Source organism: Eubalaena glacialis, chromosome 2, assembly GCF_028564815.1.
Source record: "Eubalaena glacialis isolate mEubGla1 chromosome 2, mEubGla1.1.hap2.+ XY, whole genome shotgun sequence".
NCBI classification, from domain to species: domain Eukaryota; kingdom Metazoa; phylum Chordata; class Mammalia; order Artiodactyla; family Balaenidae; genus Eubalaena; species Eubalaena glacialis.
In genome coordinates, this window is record NC_083717.1 from 181,203,428 (window position 1) to 181,223,330 (window position 19,903).

The following is a 19,903-nucleotide window of genomic DNA, read 5'->3' on the forward strand; positions in this document are numbered from 1 at the left end:
GGGTTTGAAGGGACCCTGACCCCACCCTGACCAGACGCTCCATGGATGAAGTACTCAATCGGCATTTGTTGAAATACTGGAGGACAGAGACGGGGCCTGATATGGGGAAACGATGGGAAAAGGAACAGCTGAGAAAAGTCTTACCAGCATCATCGGGAGTTGGTGTAGAGTCAGCCAAGGGGGAAAGAGCAAAAGGGTTTTGACGCAGGGGAAAAACAAGCACGTTTTTGAGGTTCTCAACTGGAGAACTGAATGTCTGGAAATATGTAGGTACGGTTTGAGTTGTCACACTAATGGGAGAAGGCAGGTGCTAGCAGCATATAATGGGTGGGGGCAGAGATGCTAAACTCGCCACAAGGAAAGGGACAGTTGCACTCCAGTTCCATCCATGTGGCCCATGGAGTAACACTGAGGGGTGCCAGCCAGACTGGTAGCCATCAGCTTCCTTCCCTGACACATGGCCCGGGGCTGGGGCTGGGTACTGGATGGGTGGGTGGGTCTCGAAGGAAAGCAAGGAGGCAAGACCACTAGGATATCCACCAGACAGCCCACCTTCTGCAGCCTGTTCCCAAGTCAGCCTGAGTCATAAAACTGCAAACTGCCTAACTCCAGGCCCATTCTGGATCTTTTATGATAATCGTACTTTCCCTTTAATAAACACTAATAAAAAATTAAACCTCCTTGAAGGAGCCACATCTCTAGAGTCACGTGCCTGAATAAATCCTAACCACAAGAGACTTTGGGCTCTGCAGTTCAAGGCCTTCCTATTACATTTTGGACCCTGGTCTCCCCCTTGCCTACTTTAAGTGGGGTCCCAGGTTCCGCAGGGTACCGCTGTCTGATGTAAACTCCAAAACACAGAGACCTGTCTACCTTATTCCTCACAACATCCCCAGCACAGAGAACAATGGCTGGCACATAGTAGGTGCTCAGTAAATATTTTAACAAATGAATGAAAGTGGAAATGGCATCATCTAAGGAGCAGGGTTAACTATTTATAAGCTGTGTGGCCCTGGGCAAGTCACTTAACTTTTCTGAGCCTTTGGTTCTTCATCTGTGAAGCAGAATAACAATAACCACCTTCTAGGGCTTCAGGGGAGACTGAAATGAGGTATGGGAGACATCCAGCATGGGCTTCTTAGTTCTCAGTAGGTTCTTGGAAAATGGGAATTAACACTGTGTCACTATTATTAATAACTCCAACTCACACCCTAGCCCACGCATCTCCTGCAATCACAAGCATCACATAAAAGATACGCAATTTGGTTCAGCTTGCCCTTTGTGAGCTACTAGTTAATAACCAACACAGCGATAGCCTCTTCTTTAAACATGATGTTCCTCCAGTCTCCTTCAAAGAGCTGTACTCAGAGCATTATCAGTTGATCCATTGTTTCCAAAGACCTTCACGAAGCACCTGTAAAGGTGTATGTGCCAGAAGGACATGAAGACCAGTCAAGGAGAACCAGCAGGTTTGTGGGCACTTCTGGTTCAGCCCTGGCCCAAACTGTTGAGGTTTGACTCTGATTTGGCCTCCTGATACCTGAGCCTGTTCCACTAAGGAAAATCCAACATGCCGTAGTGGTTACAAGCATGGAGTTGGGAGCCAGAAGCTAAGGTTCAAAGCCTGGGCCCACCACTCTTAACCGTATGACCTTGGGCAAGTTACTTAACTACTTGAAACCTCAGTGCTCTCATCTGGAAAATGGGGGACAACAATAGTATCTACCTGGGGAAAGAGGGGAAGAAAGGAATAGACTGTGTTTCTCTTGGTTTTGTAAGAAATCATGGAACTCAATCAACCCATTGGCAAAAACCCCATGGAGGCTATCTTTCCTATGTTTTCCATTTTTATTAATCAATCATCTTGAATCCTCTCTGAAGGGTGGAGGAAAGAGCTTGCTGGTGATACACTGGCTGTCTCTACAGGAACATGAGCAGAACACTTGACACACAGTAGGTCTTCAATAAATATCTGTTGAATGACTGAATAAGTGATTCAGAAGTTGAAAAAGTCTGACAGTCCATCATACCTGTTTGAACTAAGAAACTAGGTGCAAACTAAGGTGAGGGAAAATCTTGTATTTTTGAAACCAAGGTCTAGAATCTGTATTAACAGAAATCTCTTCAACCCAAGCCCTCCAAGGCTTCTCCCCTCTAAGAAATATCAATCATTTTCTGTGTCTCTTGCCATCTTCATCTCTTCCCTTTGCATTGACCCAAGCCCACTCTCTGGGCCTTGCAGGATCAGCTCTAACTTGTCTCGTTCCTATATTAGAAATACACAACGTACTTTTTTTATTTTTAATTTTATTTATTTTTGGCCGCGTTGGGTCTTCGTTGCTGCGCGCGGGCTTTCTCTAGTTGTGGCGAGCAGGGGCTACTCTTCGTTGCGGTGCGCGGGCACCTCATTGCGGTGGCTTCTCGTTGCAGAGCACAGGCTCTAGGTGCACGGGCTTCAGTAGTTGTGGCACGCAGGCTCAGCAGTTGCGGCACACGGGCCCTAGAGCATGCGGGCTTCAGTAGTTGCGGCATGTGGGCTCAGTAGTTGTGGCACACGGGCTTAGTTGCTCCGCAGCATGTGGGATCTTCCCAGACCAGGGATCAAACCCATGTCCCCTGCATTGGCAGGATTCTTAACCACTGCACCACCAGGAAGCCCCAAGGTACGTTTTTAGAGACAGCCACTTGGGCGGCCCCTCCTAGTGAGTCATGGGCTCTCCATTGAAGAACTTCCTTTCCTCCTGGGATAAGCACATTGTTCTCCCCAAAACTCAGCATGTGAGTCAACTGTGGACACTAACTGCCTCTTGGGCGCCCTTTTACCAAGTGTCTTGCAGCGCACTTCTCAGAAAATGACCCTATTCCTTCTGTACTCCCCAGAGACATACAATGTGAACTGAGAGCTTGGCTATTATGCTTGTGAATAATTTGAGTTTCAAGTGCGGCCTTGGCACGCCTGAGAACAAATAATTACCAAAAAGTTATCCAGCTGCCCTCACAACGTGCCGCTACTTTGTCTTGGGTGTGGAGCCCTGTTGGCTGGCCCCGTGGGAGCCTCAGTGAACAGAGCCATCAAGGCCCCCTCCAGGTCCCAGTCAATGACTGCAGCAGAAAGTTTTGGCCGATCTGGCCCTGGAGAAGATAAAGCCCTTAAACTAAGATTAGCCACGCTCATTCCAGCCCCACTCACAGCCAAGAGTCAAAGTCGATATTTGCTGAGTGGAAAAGGACAAAAGGAAACAAATTTCGTTTGCAAGCTCTCCAAACAGACCAGAAAAAGTAATTATCTGTTGCTTACCCCGTGCGTCTCCTCTCGTAAAAAGACTAAGCTAATACGTCCCTGCTTTGAGGGAATATCAACATTTTGGTCTCTGGATCACAGACGATCAGCCGGCTCTCCGAATAGGGTGTTCAGCAAAGAGTTGTGTGCAGGATGGATTCTTTAAAAAAGCAACAGGGCCCAAAAAACATTTTTTTAAGTTGGGGGAGGGGGACTTCCCTGGTGGTCCAGGGGTTAAGACTCCGTGCTTCCACTGCAGGGGGCTCGGGTTTGATCCCTGATCAGGGACCTAAGATCCCGCATGCCACGTGGTGAGGCCAAATTATTAAAAAAAGAAAAAGCAACAGGGCCTTTTTAAGCAACCTTATGATGACTTAAAATGACAGTGACACTGTTGCTACTTTAGACCAGTAAAAGCTTGAGAAAGCTTAGAAAGAAAACTCCTAAACTATTGCTTGACGATCACTGAGGAGCTGGGTCATAAAAAGCACCCCCTTAATCAGAGTGAATTTAAATCTGCATCCAAACCACTAGCCTTTGGTGTACAACGATGGCATATTTGATCTGGAAGAGACTTTAGGATTATCTAGGCCACTGCCCAATCCAGGTCCACCTCCCACCTGGGGCATCTGCCCCACACACTCTGTACGCCACACAGCCAAAAGCACACCCCTTCTCACTCCTGTCAGCCACAGCTTTCCTGGGCCTTCCCGTCTGTACAAGTGCCGACTGGATTGAGAAGCCAGGCCCATCACAAGCATCATGAAACCCAGACGCCTTTGCCAGGAAGGGAATTGCCTGTATGGTGTCAGAGTCCCCAATGAGGGCTGCATTCAGCAACCCGTGCCCAAGACCAAACAAACAGCTCCATGGGGACCGTGGGATGAGCGAGTGGGGTGCACATCTGCACGGGGTGACATCTGGTTCAGAACTGTCAGCCCCACAGCAGGAGGGGAAGACTGTAAACTCTGCCGGACAGGGGCCAAGGGGTGCTGAGAGGACCCTGGCAACCCAGCCCGGGCTGGAATTCCCGGGGGAGCCCACTGCACACTTATCTGGGGTCTACTGTTCACTTTCCTTTCTCTAGAAAGCCAGGCTACTTCTTGATGGGGAGACGGGGGGAGCAGGGTGATGGACTTCTTTTTCTTGCATTTTGTTCTAAAAGACAGGGACATCCTAGTTAGATCTTCTTCCCTGAGTGTTCCAGAGGAGCAGTGCAAGCTGTGTCTAACAGGGTCGCCGCCCCAAAAGGACAAGCTCAAAAGGTCAGAGCCAAGTACTAGACCTTTTTTTTAAAATAAATTTATTTTATTTATTTATTTTGGCTGCGTTGGGTCTTCATTGCTGCGCACGGGCTTTCTCTAGTTGTGGCAAGCAGGAGCTACTCTTCGCTGTGGTGCGCGGGCTTCTTATTGCAGTGGCTTCTCTTGTTGTGGAGCATGGGCTCAAGGCGCGCGGGCTTCAGTAGTTGTGGCACACAGTCTCAGGAGTTGTGGCTCGCAGGCTCTAGAGCGCAGGCTCAGTAGTTGTGGCGCACGGGCTTAGTTGCTCTGCGGCATGTGGGATCCTCCCGGACCAGGGCTCGAACCCTTGTCCCCTGCATTGGCAGGCAGATTCTTAACCGCTGCGCCACCAGGGAAGCCCTAGACGTTTTGATTAAATGTGCATATTCCTTTTTTGGTGGGTGGGTGCTGTTTAATCTGTGTGGATCCAGTAATCAACAGGCATCTCTCTCCCTGTTCAAATTGAAGGAAACATCTAAATAGCATCCAACACCTCTTTTCTTCGTGTACAACAAATGTCAATGATATGCAAACACAGGCACTTCACGGTGAAAGAGTGGTTTGTCAGAGTGGATGGTGAATGGGCTTCTCTTCTTGCTTCTGGTTACTCTGAACTCTGCCTGGGAGCGGGGATCTTGCTGGCGGCATCCAGGAGGCTCTCCCAGGTCAGACCTGCACATTGTACACATTGCCTTTGTTGCTTGCTCAAAAGGATGGATCAGACAGAAAATAAATTAAGTAGAGTTATCAACCGATTACAATCATTCTCTGAGTTCTCACCTCGGCTACGCTGTGGGTAATCTGCAAAGAGGCATCGAGCCCCAGACCCCTAGCCTGGCACTCAGGGCCCCTCGTACTCTAAACCTGCTAACCTATCCTCGCTGACTTCACTCCCTTCTGGCCTCTGGCATTTCCAGGATGGGCCATCCTTTCTCTCGTCCAGACCTCTCAGGCTCACTCCAACACTTTCTCTGGACAGCTTTCCTTGACCAATCATTGAGCCCCCTTGACACCCTTTACCTCAGTATCATTCATCCTGTATCTCCAGAACCCAACACAGAACTGATACGTGGTAGGTGTTTGATTAATGTTCATTGAATAAGTAAATCAGATATTCCTGAAACAATGAGCAAACTAAGTTTAAAAGAGATAAAGAAATGTGCACATTAAAAATGTAACACACACACACAGGCAAGTCCTTTGTATGCAATGAATATGTATAAAAGCTGGTGAAGTCCTCTAAACAAGGTCTGTAGTCTAGTTAATAGTATTGTACCAATGATGTACAATGGTGCTTTTAACGATGTACTGAAGTTATATAAGATGTTATCACGGCGGAAGCCAGAGGAAGGATGCATGGGTCCTCGCTATGTTATTTTTGCAACTTCTGAGTCTAGGATTATTTCCAAATAAAAATTTCATAAAATAAACCAATCAAAAGAGGCAAGAAGTTCCAGGTACCAACTGAGCAGCTGAGGTGAGAGGTTGCAGCCTCCCCGCTGCGGGACCCCATCGTGTTCCCACCTGATGCCCACCTGATACTCCCAGGTTAGGGATGATTCCAGCCTCTCTTTCCCTCTCCCTTCCCTCCCTCAGGTCTCAGCTGCGATGTCCTCCCCACTGAGTGTCTTCCCAGACCACCAGCACCACAGCCACTTTCTCACAAGCTTATTTACTGCCTTCAGTGCATGGATCGTAATCAGAAATCTCTTGTCTGTTTGTCGCCTGTCTTTTCCCACCAGAAGGCAGATGACACAGGACCTGGGACCTCAGCTGCGTGTTTACGACTTTGTCCCCAGTACCAGGGCATATCCTGGCCCACAGTACTTAAGAAATATTTTTAGATGAATAATGGATATGTTAATTAATAAAGCTATTAATTAACTTTAATAAAGTTAAATTAATAAACCGATAAACCGGTAAATTAATAAACCGATGCTGAGTGATGTTATTAGCCTTAAAGCCTTTCTAATAAAAATAGTAACAACAAGAAGCAAGTTCTTTACAAAATATAGCACTTTAACTATGACTCGCTGGAAATGACTTGAAACATACAATGTGATGTCTGGAGTAGGTGCCCGAAGGAAGCAGACACCCCTAGAGCTGGTGCAATCAGGAAAGATGTCCAGTGAGCAACTGTCTGGACGGACATGGAAAGATGGATAGGTTTTTAAAAGAAGTCAAACTAGGAAAGGAGAAAAAAGCGTGCTTCAGAATAGAGAACCAGCATGAAAGAAAACCTTAGTGGCATCCAGGCCCACATCTGTCCTTGTAGGAAGTTGGTGACCTATCATGAGCAGTGCTGGGGTCAGGACGGTGAACGGGAGAGACAGACCCTGCCTGAGAGCTTCCACTTTAGATAATCAGCTTTCTATCTGATAAAATAGTATCTGTAAACATCTACTTTTCTCATTAATGAAGGCTTCCTGCTTGTATGGCAGGGAGCATAGAGACTGCCTCAATAGTTCTGAATTCTTACTAGCTGGAAAAACAGCCAGGAGGCTATTTAAAATTGATTGGGGAAAGTAGGAACCCTTGCCCCTTTGGGGCAAACCCCTCCATTGTGGGGAGGGCCACTTTGGTGAGCTCTCCCGACCGTGCAGACAGAAGTCAAGTTCCTCCTCTTTCTTCCTTACAGGAACCCCTGATATTGGAAAATTCATCCAAGATCAAATGCATCAAACTGGGATGTTAAGGAATCTGGCTAATGATGTCAAAAGCCATCTCATGAGTGATACACTCCTACATAATTCCTTTTTTCTGTCATGCCCACCACCAAGCTGGACCAGGACTGCTGGAGGAGAAGGGACCTGGAAAGTTGTTAGGAAATTCTAGGAGGGCACGTTTAAAACTAAAACTTTGCACCCCACCCCTCATTTCAGAAGGCCACAGGTTGGGCAGTCTGGGAGCAACCAGTTCTTACCCGTAACAGGTCTTCCTAGCCAAGTACGCTGGGTTCAATCTCTTCCCATAGACTTTGGTTCTTCTACAGCACAGAGTGTATTTCAATAAAGTCTTTAACCCACAGAAGCATCCTGAGGCCTCTTTATTCTAGCCTCAGCCACTGGGGCCGGGACATGGCATCACTGCTCTAGGGCCATAAGAAGTTGGGGCTCCCCTGATGGTTTTGCTGTGGACCAATGCCTCGGGCATCAGAGATATGCAGGGGTATGTGTCTCCCAGGCCACTGTCCCCAGCTAAGTGTAGTGCAGATGGAACAGGTCCCAGTCTTCTCCAGATTCCATCAGCTGAGTAGGCATGGGGGCAGCAAAGAATAAGGAAGGATCATGGAAGGGAGAAGGGACTAAGGAAAGGTCATGTATGGGGCTATGAGATGCGTCTATCTTCTTACCGTTCCCCAGGCTTGCCCCATTTCCCAGACCCGGGGAGCTCCTATGCTAACTTGGAGTTTAGAGGCAGTTCAAGTGCCTACTCTTCTGGCACTCAGCCTTTCTCAAATCATGGCCAAGAGCTCCCATCCTCCCAGCCCACTAAAAGGCAATCCTGGCGCCATATACACATGGCCACAGTGTCTAGATACCTTTCCAGCAACACCTGGAAAACTTGAGTGATTCCGCCTTCCCAGATATCCTTGCTGCGAAAGCTTCCTTTGCTTAGTTTATGAAGTGGGCTCCACCCTCTTGTCGAACCCTTCAGTAAGTTCAGGAAGATGGCCACACGAGGTGTGTTTTATACTACCGACATGCAAAAGGGGCTCCCCCCGGCTTCCCTGGTGGCACAGTGGTTAAAAATCTGCCTGCCAATGCAGGGGACATGGGTTTGAGCCCTTGTCCAGGAAGATCCCACATGCCGCAGAGCAAGTAAGCCCGTGCGCCACAACTCCTGAGCCTGCGCTCTAGAGCCCGCGAGCCACAACTACTGAGCCCGTGAGCCACAACTACTGAAGCCTGCATGCCTAGAGCCCGGGCTCCGCAACAAGAAAAGCCACCGCAATAAGAAGCCTGCGCACCGCAACAGAGAGTAGCCCCCGCTCGCCGCAACTAGAGAAAGCCCATGCACAGCAACGAAGACCCAACGCAGCCAAAAATAAATAAATAAATAAATTTATTTTTAAAAAAGGGGGCTCCCTGAAACTCACAGATTTAAGCATTGCAAAGACTGTGAAGGGTGATCTAACACTTCCAACCTGAGCTGTTTATCATTTCAGGCCCTGAGAGGTCACATTCCATTTACTCCTGTAGATGAAGATCTGTTGGTGCTACAGACTGGAGGACACTCTGGAGATGTCCCACTTAAATCTCAACCCTGGAGCTACCCAGATGTGGTAGCCTTAGAGCATCATTCTGGATTGATCCTAAGATTAGTTTTAAATGCTAGTCCAGCTTTCAGGTTTTCGTGCAGTGTTACTTTTACAGGCTGATCATTGGGGTAGAATGTTAGGGTGGTCCCCTTCTCATTTGCTTTATTCATTTTTATAAATTATACGCGTGCACACACGTTTCCACCGGCTGCCCCAAAATGAGTCTCAGTGTGAACACCACTGAGCACTCAGGCAGGGAGAAGTCAGCGAGAAGTCAGCAAGCAGGGCCTACGCCCGCCCCGCCCCAAAAGCCTCCCTAGTGCTCCAGCTTCTGGACCATCACCTCCACTTATTTTTCCTCCTTTTCATCTCTTTTCTTCTGTGTCTGCACCCCTTAATCACAACACAGTTCACTGAGGCATACAAGTCACTCTGCTTAAAGCAAACTGAGATGGGAATAACCAACACATTCAGCCCCCCAGGGGCAGCCATTCTGCTACCAAACACAACTTTGCCAAACCAAAAGGAAACTCCACTTCTTTCTCCTCTTCCTCATCTCTCTTCCAATTGATGGCAAGCGTAGGGGTTATGTTTTTTGCATGACTTGCTTTCTGGTGCCTCTTGACTGCTCAGACAACTGATTTGCCCATGAGCACCAGCTCTATCCATGTTGGAAATGCTCCTGAGTCTTAATTAAGGGCCAGTACTAGGCATTTGGATCAGCAGGATGAATCAAGACCTAGCCCATCAGGAACCCACACCTAGTGAAGGACACAGCCTGTAACAGCAATTACTCTACAGTGTGGTTAAGTGCTGGGATGCAGGTACAAACAGAATGTCATGAGGAACTGCAAGATACAAGGTCCTCCCCCAGTTAAAGCAAATCCTTTAGTACGAGATAAAAAATTTACAGGGGGCTTGGGGCAGCTGACCAAGAATCTTGACCCCCCTCCTTGGTTTTCTCGGTTCAGTGATTGTTCCAGTCACCACGCTGAGGCCCCGGGGCAGCAGCATGGTGGGGAGCACACCGTTCTCATCACTGACAACTAAGGCAGAAGCAAGGGGGGCACATCTGAATCTTCATCTACAGAATGGGGAGAAAAGCAATGATTGAGATGATCGCACATGAAGAGATGATCACAGGCTTGGCACAAAATAAGAGTGGGTGCTCATTGTCGGTACATCGCTGCTGGTGGTGGTAATAATCCCAAACTCAGAAGAATCCATCCAGGCTGAACCCTGCCGGGGCTCTCAAGCACAAGCAGCTGCATTCACTGGCCACTTCTCGCAGGGGCTCTCACCACCCCAGCCTCAGACACGACTCTCTGCCGGAGAAGAAAATGAGTGCTGGCCAAGCTAGACAACCAGCCTCCAGCAGAGAATGGTGTGATCCCAGTGCTTTACCTGTTCCAGGTATGTTTATCACCACCCACCACCATCTGCCCCAACTCTAAGCGCCTTGCGGGCAGAGAACATGGTGTCATTACATGTCACTTAAGTAACAGAGCTGGGTTCATGCTCAACAAATGCAATCAGGAAATTTCTAATTTGGCAGGGGCTCTCGGAAAGGATTATGTCCAACCTTTTCATTTAAAAATACAGTTATTGGGACTTCCCTGGTGGCACAGTGGTTAAGAATCCACCTGCCAATGCAGGGGACATGGGTTCGATCCCTGCTCCAGGAAGATCCCACATGCTGCGGAGCAACTAAGCCCATGCGCCACAACTACTGAGCCCCGTGCTGCAACTACTGAAGCCCACGCACCTAGAGCTCGTGCTCCGCAACAAGAGAAGCCACCGCAATGAGAAACCCGCACACTGCAATGAAGAGCAGCCCCCGCTCGCGCAACTAGAGAAAGCCCACGAGCAGCAATGAAGACCCAAGGCAGCCAAAAATTTAAAAATAAAAAAATAAAAATACAATTATTTACTAGATAATTTCTAAATATAGAAAAATTTAAGGAAAATGTAAATGGCCCCTAGTCACACCACCTAAACAAACTAGGCCCATGTAAACCTTAAAAAATAAAACAAAAGTGCTAGATGCACCCTTGGGTTTTTTTTGTTCTTTAAGACAAAACAGTACAGGAATGTGTAAAAAGTTGCTTCCCTCCTACCTTGAACCCTCAGTCCTCCCTACCTTTATCTTGTGTAACCTGCCAAAAATAAGTATAAAAATATAAGCACATATATGCATGCACATATATGCATATACATATATACACATATATGACTTGATTTTTGTAACATAAATAGGACCTGAAACTTGCTTTTTTTTCCACTTAAAAGTTGCTATGGTCTGAATGATTGTGTCTCCCCCAAATCCTAACATCCAATGTGATGGTATTAGTAGGTAAGGCCTTTGGGAAGTGATTAGGTCATGAGGATGGAGCCCTCATGAATGGGATTAGTGCCCTTATAAAAGAGACCCTGCAGAGCTCCCTAGCCCCTTCCACCAGGTGAGAATACAAGAAGTCTGCAAACCAGAAGAGGGTCCTCACTAGATACCTTGACCTTAGACTTCCAGCCTCCAGAGCTGTGAGAAATACGTTTCTGTTGTTTATAAGCCACCCAGTCTGTGGGATTTTGCTACAGCAGCTTGAACAGACTAAGACAAAAGGCAATGGACAGGGACGTCTCTGGTGGCGCAGTGGTTAAGAATCCGCCTGCCAATGCAGTGGTTAAAAATCTGCCTGCCAATGCAGGGGACGCAGGTTTGTTCCCGGGTCCAGGAAGATCCCACATGCCGCAGAGCAACTAAGCCCCTGCACCACAACTACTGAGCCTGCACTCTAGAGCCCGCGAGCCACAACTACTGAGCCCGCGCACCTAGAGCCCGTGCTCCGCAACAAGAGAAGCCACCGCAATGAGAAGCCCACACACCACAATGAAGAGTAGCCCCCCTCACCGCAACTAGAGAAAGCCCACGTGCAGCAATGAAGACCCAATGCAGCCAAAGATGAAAAACAATTTTTTTAATAAATAAAAAAATTAAAAGGCAATGAACAAAGTTCTCAAACCAAAATACTTGCTTCGTGCTCCCCACACCATGCTACTTTCTGATTATATTATGATCTTGAGCAGTTTATTTAACCTCACTGTGCGTTGGCTTTTTCATGGGTAAAATGGGAATAGGTGAATCAATACATGTAAACTTCTCAGAATGTAGACGGCACTCAAAAAACATGTATTACTGTTACTTATTACCATTATATCTTTGCACCCTTCCCATGTCATCCTATTTAAATGCTGCCCAGTGTGCCAAGGATATACACTTGTCTACCAAGGATAAACACTTACCCAGTCCCCGGGGGATGGGTATTGAGGTTGTATCTAATTTTTTGCTGTTGCTATTATGAACAATATCAATATTCCCATTCACCAGTTTTTGATACTTTGGTGAGTAGATCCATAGGATACATTCTTGAGGGTGAACTTGCTAGGTCAATGCTTTTGATAGATATTGCCAAATGCCCTCCCAAGATGCTCCACCAATGTATCCTCCCAGGAAAACAGAGAGAGGGTGTCTATTTCCCAACTCCAGCCCAGAATTGGATATTCTCAAATTTTTAAATACTTACCATACAAGTGACAAATGGTATCACATTTGTCGTTTTGATTTGAGTCTCTTTAAATTATGAGTGAGGTTGAGAACTCTTTAATTTACAGATGAGAAAAACAGACACCCAGTGTCCCCTAACTGGCTTAAGATCTAATCCTGAGCTAGTTATACAGACAAGCCTGGACCAGATCTCGGCTCTGGGACCACCCTAAGGATGCCCTGACCCCCAGCACCAGGAGGAGAGTCTGACAACCAGTGGACAAACTTCTTCTTTCCCCCTGCCGGGCACACCAGCTGGGTAGGCCGGTGGCTCTCCGATGCCCGTGTTAGGGTGAGAGCCTCCCTCGGGACCCGCAATCCCAAGGCATGTGTTTCCCCTGCCTGACAGGGAAATCTCAGCCTCGTCCTCAGCCCAGGAAGCAGGGCTGTGGGGCCTCTCCAATTGGAGAGCTGCTGACTGCAGCTCGAATACAGAAAGCTTTGCCTCCGAACTGCCTGAGGTTCCAAGGTGTTTTTTCTCCTGCTCATGTCATATCAAATGTTGTTCCATCTGAGAGCAAAGTGGTTCGTGTTGTGATTGGACCTTCACATTCCTCTACCTCCTTCTCTGTGGAACCGGACTTCATTAACTGGGAAAGAACGCTCCTTGCAGTAGGGAAAGGATCTCTGGTCACATCCCGCGGGCAGGGACAGGGCAGGTGTTCACGGGGCAACACAGGGGTGTGAGTACCCGGTCTAGGTGAGGGGCTCAGCTTCTGGGTCTCACTGGTGCTGTGACCTTGGGTGCTTCTCTCTAAGCCTCACCGTCCCCACCTGAACGATGGAAATGACACCGATACCTGCTTTGCCTAACCTGAAGGGTTGTTTCAAGCTAAGTAGATCATGTGGGTGACAGTGCTTTGAAAACTGTGAGACTCAACACAAATGGGGGATCTTGGTGAATGTCAACCAGCTGGTCGCCATCGGCTTCCATGCCAGAATGTTCCTGCAGGAAGCAGCCATCCTCAGACATGGGGTGGGGTCTGCCCCTGCTCCCAGATATTCCTGAAGCCATCCACCTCACACCAAGCACACCAGAACCAGGCTGATCATCACGACACAGACTAAGTCGAGGCTTCACCTTGATTGTGCAAAAAAGCATTTCATAAGCATCTGTTTACACACCAGCTAAACTAGGTGTTCAGCAAAGAGAACATCCAGTAACTTCATATTCCTTTGGCGAATTAGGAAGCACAGCTCCACTTGCTGGAATTTCTCAGCCAACTGATACTCATCATACATTAGAATTAAAAACTAAACATGGCCATTTTGAAGGGAATCATCCTACAGTTACTACATATTTCCCTACTACTTTCTTAAAAAAAAAAAAAAAAAGAGTTAAATACAGTCCAGCCTGTCTGCTTATCTCACTGCCACCGTCATAAACACTGATTATCCTTCTAAGTCTCAAATCATAAGAACCTGTTCTACCACTCCTAGCTTTGAGACCTTAGGCAAATTATTTAACCTCTTTGTGCCTAAGTTTTCTCGAAAATCAGACAGCCAAGTTAATTAGGAGTGTGGCTACATTAATAACACAAAACCAGCAAGGATCAACTTAAAGTTTAGTGCATGGATTTGGAGAAAGTTCTTTTGTTCTCTGAGATATGTTTTGTTTCTCCCTAGCTCCTGGCTATATTCCAGAGAGCTGAATTTGCTGGCTCCGTGAGGCTCTCTTGTGTGGATATAAATTCCTTTTGGGGACTTGGAGAACATAACTAAGGCCCTGATGGGGATTGTTACACCAACAACCCAAGCCCAAACCCAAGCATTCAGTTCCAAAAGGGAGACTTAAAGCCGGCACCCTGGAACAGCCGGGCAGAGATGAACAGAAGACACAGAGAGCACGGAGGCAAGGACAACGGGAGCCTCCCTGAGCCTGGAGAGCGAGGAACAACTTCCCTACTGTCGGCTGTACGCACAGACCAATGCCCCAAACAAGCGAGCTTCATCTTTGTAAGAAGAAACCTTCGGGGACTTCTCTGATGGCGCAGTGGTTAAGAATCCGCCTGCCAATGCAGGAGACATGGGTTCAAGCCCTGGTCCAGGAAGATCCCACATGCCACGGAGCAACGAAGCCAGGGTGCCACAACTACTGAGCCTGCGCTCTAGAGCCCGCGAGCCACAACTACTGAGCCCACGTGCCACAACTACTGAAGCCCGCGCGCGCGCCTAGAGCCTGTGCTCCGTAACAAGGGAAGCCCGCGCACTGCAACAAAGAGTAGCCCCTGCTCCCCGCAACCAGAGAAAGCCGGCACGCAGCAACAAAGACCCAACGCAGCCAAAAATAAATCAATTTTTTAAAAAAAGAAGAAACCTTCAGATGCCCACTTAGGAAACTGAAATATAAAGGATGAAATATAAAAGTGAACACCCAAGAGGGGGAAACCAAGCAATGTGGCTGCTCCAGAAGGTCTGTGTAGGAGGAGCTGAGAAGGGGCACAGGGTTGGCCGAGAAGGGGATGGCTGCGGGGCTCCACAGATGGCCCACCTGCAAAACAAGCACACGGAATGCTTGCTTGAGTGGCTTATGTTGTATGTGAGATGGAGAGTTTGCGGGGCTAGAGCCCCGAGCCACTCCCTGGTTCAGTCTCTGGAGAGGACAATAATGAAGAGATGAAGCAACTCCATTTCAGGTGACTCGTCCATTTTTCTGAAGGATGTAAAGAATTCTCTCATAAGCTCTGCTCACTTGCTTCCATTGAGCTAGGTTTCTAGAGTTCTATCTATAATATTGAAGTTGTATACTATGGGCATCACACAGCTATTTATAAATATTTCAGCTCTCTCTCCTTCACATACACAGTTATATAACATTTTCCCACCTTGTTGAAGTTAGGTGTGGCCACATGACTAGCTCTGGCCAATAAAATGTGAGCGGAAGTTGGATGGCTTTAAGAGCCAGCACGTGCTTCACCATTTTCTCCCTTCCCTCAGCCTTGGTGACGGGGAATGTTCCATTGCCTCCATCCGGGAGCGAGGTCAAAGATGCCTTAGAGCACAGTCCTTAGCCAACCTCAATAGATACGTAGGGTAAGCAAGAAATAAACCTTCATTGTTTTAGGCCCCTGAGTTTTGGGGGCCATCTGTTACCCTATCACCTAGTCTACCCTGAGTGATACACACGTACCACTTAGCCACCAGAACATGACCTTCTTCTAAATCAGTAACTGGTTGTGCACCCAGAGAATTCGCAGTACTAGGAACCTAGCTGTTTATTACAGACGTAGATACAATTTTTAATTATGAGAAACCAAACTCCTTTCCAAAAGGTAAATTTTAAAACTAAGCTCTCAGGAATTCTCTGGCGGTCCAGTGATCAGGACTTTGTGCATCCATTGCCAAGGGCCCAGGTTCAATCCCTGGTCGGGGGGACTAAAATCCTACAAGCCGCGTAGCACGGCCAAAAAATTAATTAATTAATTAATTAAAATGAAAAGAAATTAAATAAAACTAAGCTCTCAAACCATCCCCCAAACCCTCTAATTCCTTTCCTGAGCCCCAGTGTACACATCCCCAGGTGCAAGGCCAGACATTAAAACCTGCTCCAAATGCATCATCTACCAGCAGAGGAGAAGGCAATCATCTTAAGAAACTCCACTTTCCGACGTGGATGATTTCCCGCACGACATTCTTGATCAACACGCGAGTTCATCCTCCCAGACGTCAAGCTGGACTGGCCAGATGGGAACTCCTTTGTGGGCTCTCTTTCCCTGTTGAATCCAGAGTTTTAAAATGCAGTTCCTTGCAAATTCCCTGGTGGTCCAGTAGTTAGAACTCTGTGCTTCCACTGCAGGGGGCGCGGATTCAATCCTTGGTGGAGGAACTAAGATCCAGCATGCCACACATGTGGCCAAAAAATAAAATAAAACAAAATGCAGCTCCTTGAATATCACTATGGGTTGACACCCCCCAGAGTCAGGTTCAACCCAATTTATCATGCCTCCAAAGGCATATTTTAATTCACCATTTTATTTAATATATAAAACATGAATTAAGACAAAACTTGCAGTACTCTCCTACACTAAAAAAAAAATCCACAAAGTTTTTCTACAGCAAATGTATCAAAATATACGTCTCACACAGTTGCAATGTAATCCAGGTACACTGGCTGAGTTGCGACCAATGAAATCTTCCCATTTCTAAAGACCAGGACCAAAGACACAGCTTCTGTTTATATGAAGCCATTGATTCAATCATTTGGGGTCAGATTTATTGTTTTAGCCATCATTACCTTTTTCACTTATAAATCAGTACCAATCTAGTCATTTTAGTGACCAAAATAACTATACCATGATCTAATTTCTTAGGTTGTTAAAATGACCAGATCAGAGTCAGGGTGAATCAATAAAATGCCTGGAAATAAATATGAGGGGAAATGTACAGCCACCCCGTTGGATGTCAAGGTCGAAAGGCCTGCCTACCACCCGTATCCATGCCTCAAGCCTTACAATTTATATCTATATTCTGACTTCCCAAGGTGCCGGGGCCAATCTCTAAGAATTCTGATGTGCACGTATTGCAGAACCACTTGGATGTAATAGTCAATTAAATTATTAATGAAAGAACTATACAAATAAAACATCATGCTCTTTTATGCAGTAATAATTATTATCATAAGCAATGCAAATTGAATAATAAGAATCATCAGGACAGTTCGGTGATAAGCTAACAATTTCTGGCAATCAGACCAAACATCTCTGCTCAAGCTGTTTAATAAAATAAATAGCAGGTTGTTGACATTTTTGTTCAGTTAAGCACACATACATCCAGAGACTACTTATGTGTCCCGGGTAGAAGAGCTAAAAAAGAAGTGGAGACTGAATAATACAAAAGTGGAACCACTTACAATGGGGCTCATTTAGATATCTCCACAAGAAATCAATGAATCCTATAAACTGTCCCAGAATCAAACGACATCATTTGCTTATTTATACACACATTGCATACACATACATTTACATATACATCTGCATTACATGAATATACATATATATACAACATTATAAGAATCTTCTTATAATGTTTCAGGTACTTTCACGTGAGGGACAAAGTTAAATGCCATAAGAATACTAGGCCATCACTATTTAGAAGCATTTATCAAGCACCTAACTTCCTATCACACAGGCACACACCACTTTGCAAAAAAGCAAACCACTTCCTTCTTTACCTTAGAGGACCCCCGATGCTGGAACCCTCTAGAAATCATGCAGTCCTCAAACAGCATTGCCCAATTTTCTACCAGTTCACCCAAGACTGATTCAGAAGAGAAGCTGTCCATTCACAGATCAAACTAACCACAGAGAAAGTCTATTAAATTCTAATTGGCAAGTAATTTGGACCTTCCAGTAGCAACTACAACCAATTTCCTGCCTCTTTTTGTGTACCTGGAAAAATACGTTTTCTATCTGAGGTAATGATATCCTCTGGTATTCAGAGGAAAAAAGTCAAAGGCAGTGAGGTCTCCTCAGCTTCCAGCAAGAATAAAGAAATGCTAAAGAGTGAGCTGAACCTACCTGCCGTCAGATGTGTTCATCTCACAAGCAAACTCATCTTCTCCTAGGGTCTGAGTGTTGGTTAAAAGTCCAACCATTCAGAGGCCATTTGACTGGGCTTGGGGGTGTATTACGCCCTTTACAAAAGCGTCTTCCCTTCCTTCATCATGGGCTGCCGTATTAACGAGACCAATTTGGATGCCATTCTCTTTCAAGGGGTATCAACTTCAAAACAGCTCTACCTCTTCAGACTCCGGGAGATGCCCCTGCTCTGAGTTGCAATTATTCCTTTGAACCTAACTCTATCCTAAAAGCCAAAAAACTCTCACCTGAGCTACGCGGCTACCACCACTGATGGAGCTACGATACTTGAGCACAGTTCTGAGTTTGGGCTCAAAAGACTCAGTCCCTGGTTAATGCCCAAATATCCATTTTGGGAGTTCACATGCATATACCAGAGTGAGAGTAAAATAAATGTGGACACATAAATATGCCCACTATAGGGAAACAGCACCATATGGCACTTTTTACCAGGAGTAACAGTTCACCCTCTGCCTTTGCAGGGGGGATGGGGTCTGCCGATTTCCACCAGGAGACAAAGGTGTGACTGTGTATTCTTAAGCCAGAGTGCTGTGGCCAGATGCCTACTCATCATTTCAAATGCCTTTCTTCTCTCCTCCCTAAAGCAGGAAGAAAGTCTTAATTGATGCTATGTCTCTAACACTTGCTAATCTCCTGTTTAATAAGGAAGACAAGCCACAGGCTGCGGACCTCCAGTAAACAGTAGTAGGGGCCAGTAAGGAGGAGAGAGAGGGAGGTGAGGAGGGAACCAAGGAGAAGGGGCGAGAGAAGCCAAGTCAGGGAGGTTCCCAGATCGTGATTTTGCACCACAGTAAAATTTCAAAAATAGTTTCGGAGAGGCGTAGGTTGCCAACTTTTTATTTTTCCAAGTAAAGAATATTGAACTCACTATCTTGAGCTTATTTTTCTCTTTGCCTTGGACTGGGGAAAAGTTCATCTTTGAACACCTATTTGTACATATCTGTTTGTTCCCCCCTCCTCCCCACACCCCATCAACTGTAAACTCAAGCAGGCCCCTCAGAATCTCTCTACCTTCCACACAGGAGGGCCCCTGGTGTCCAAGAACCACTGAAGTAGACAGATTGGATCCCGAATCTGAGAATTATTACTTACTTTCTCATTTCACTTCAGAATGTTTCACATTTCCTTATCTTCCTTCAGAGAATTTCTGTGAAACACCTTTTCTAAGGTGATATAACTATATGGCCATCTCAAAAAAAAATCAACACATTTTACATCGGATTCATTTCAACCCTTGATAAGAAAGCAGTATGCATGCTTCTAATGGAAATGAATTCTAACAAAAGGGTGTATTCACACTTTCAGCCTAGGGGCCTGACCCACGAGGGCCAAGAACACATGTGCAAAGAATATGAATGCCGTCTTTTGCAGGCAGACAGCAGGAGCAAATGACCAAAGATTTCCATCCATTTATCTTGACACAAACCTACTCTTCCGCCAGCCAAGATGACGGTTCTGAAGGGAACCAACTTGCAGAGTCTGGACCCAAACCAGGGCTTTCAGCAACAACTAAGGATTTAGACCAGCTTAATTTCTGAATTCTTGTAAAACAAAGACCATATATGTTAAAGTGGCCAGCTCAGGGCCTGTGTGCAAAAATCTCTCTCTTCCCTTGAGACGAGAGCTCTGTATCTGGCCTCTCTCTCCCTGGCAAACAGCTTGCAAAGGACTTTCAAACATGAAGAACTCTTTGTTGAAGGAGCTCTCATATCTACCTTGTTATCTGCAGTACATAGAAACAACTGACTTAGAAGTCTTTTCAATTCATTCTCATTAAATAAAAGATGGATTTTCATCTCATTTCCAATTATCAGTCAGGAACATACATTCTTTTTTTGTGGCTGCATTGGGTCTTCGTTGCTGCACTCGGGCTTTCTCTAG

General features: G+C 46.3%; 1 protein-coding gene and 1 long non-coding RNA gene across 2 annotated transcripts in view; one reads left to right on the forward strand and one right to left on the reverse strand.

Annotated features, from left to right (window-relative positions):
- Window positions 1–14,098, forward strand: part of LOC133085642 (uncharacterized) — a 42,240-nt gene extending 28,142 nt beyond the window's left edge. Inside the window, exon 4 of the long non-coding RNA XR_009699576.1 lies at window positions 14,052–14,098. This is a non-coding gene — a long non-coding RNA (uncharacterized LOC133085642). The remainder of the gene's footprint in view (window positions 1–14,051) is intronic.
- FOXN3 (forkhead box N3) overlaps window positions 1–19,903 on the reverse strand; it is a 396,925-nt gene that overhangs the window by 265,442 nt on the left and 111,580 nt on the right. The gene's annotated exons all lie outside the window — the stretch shown is intronic.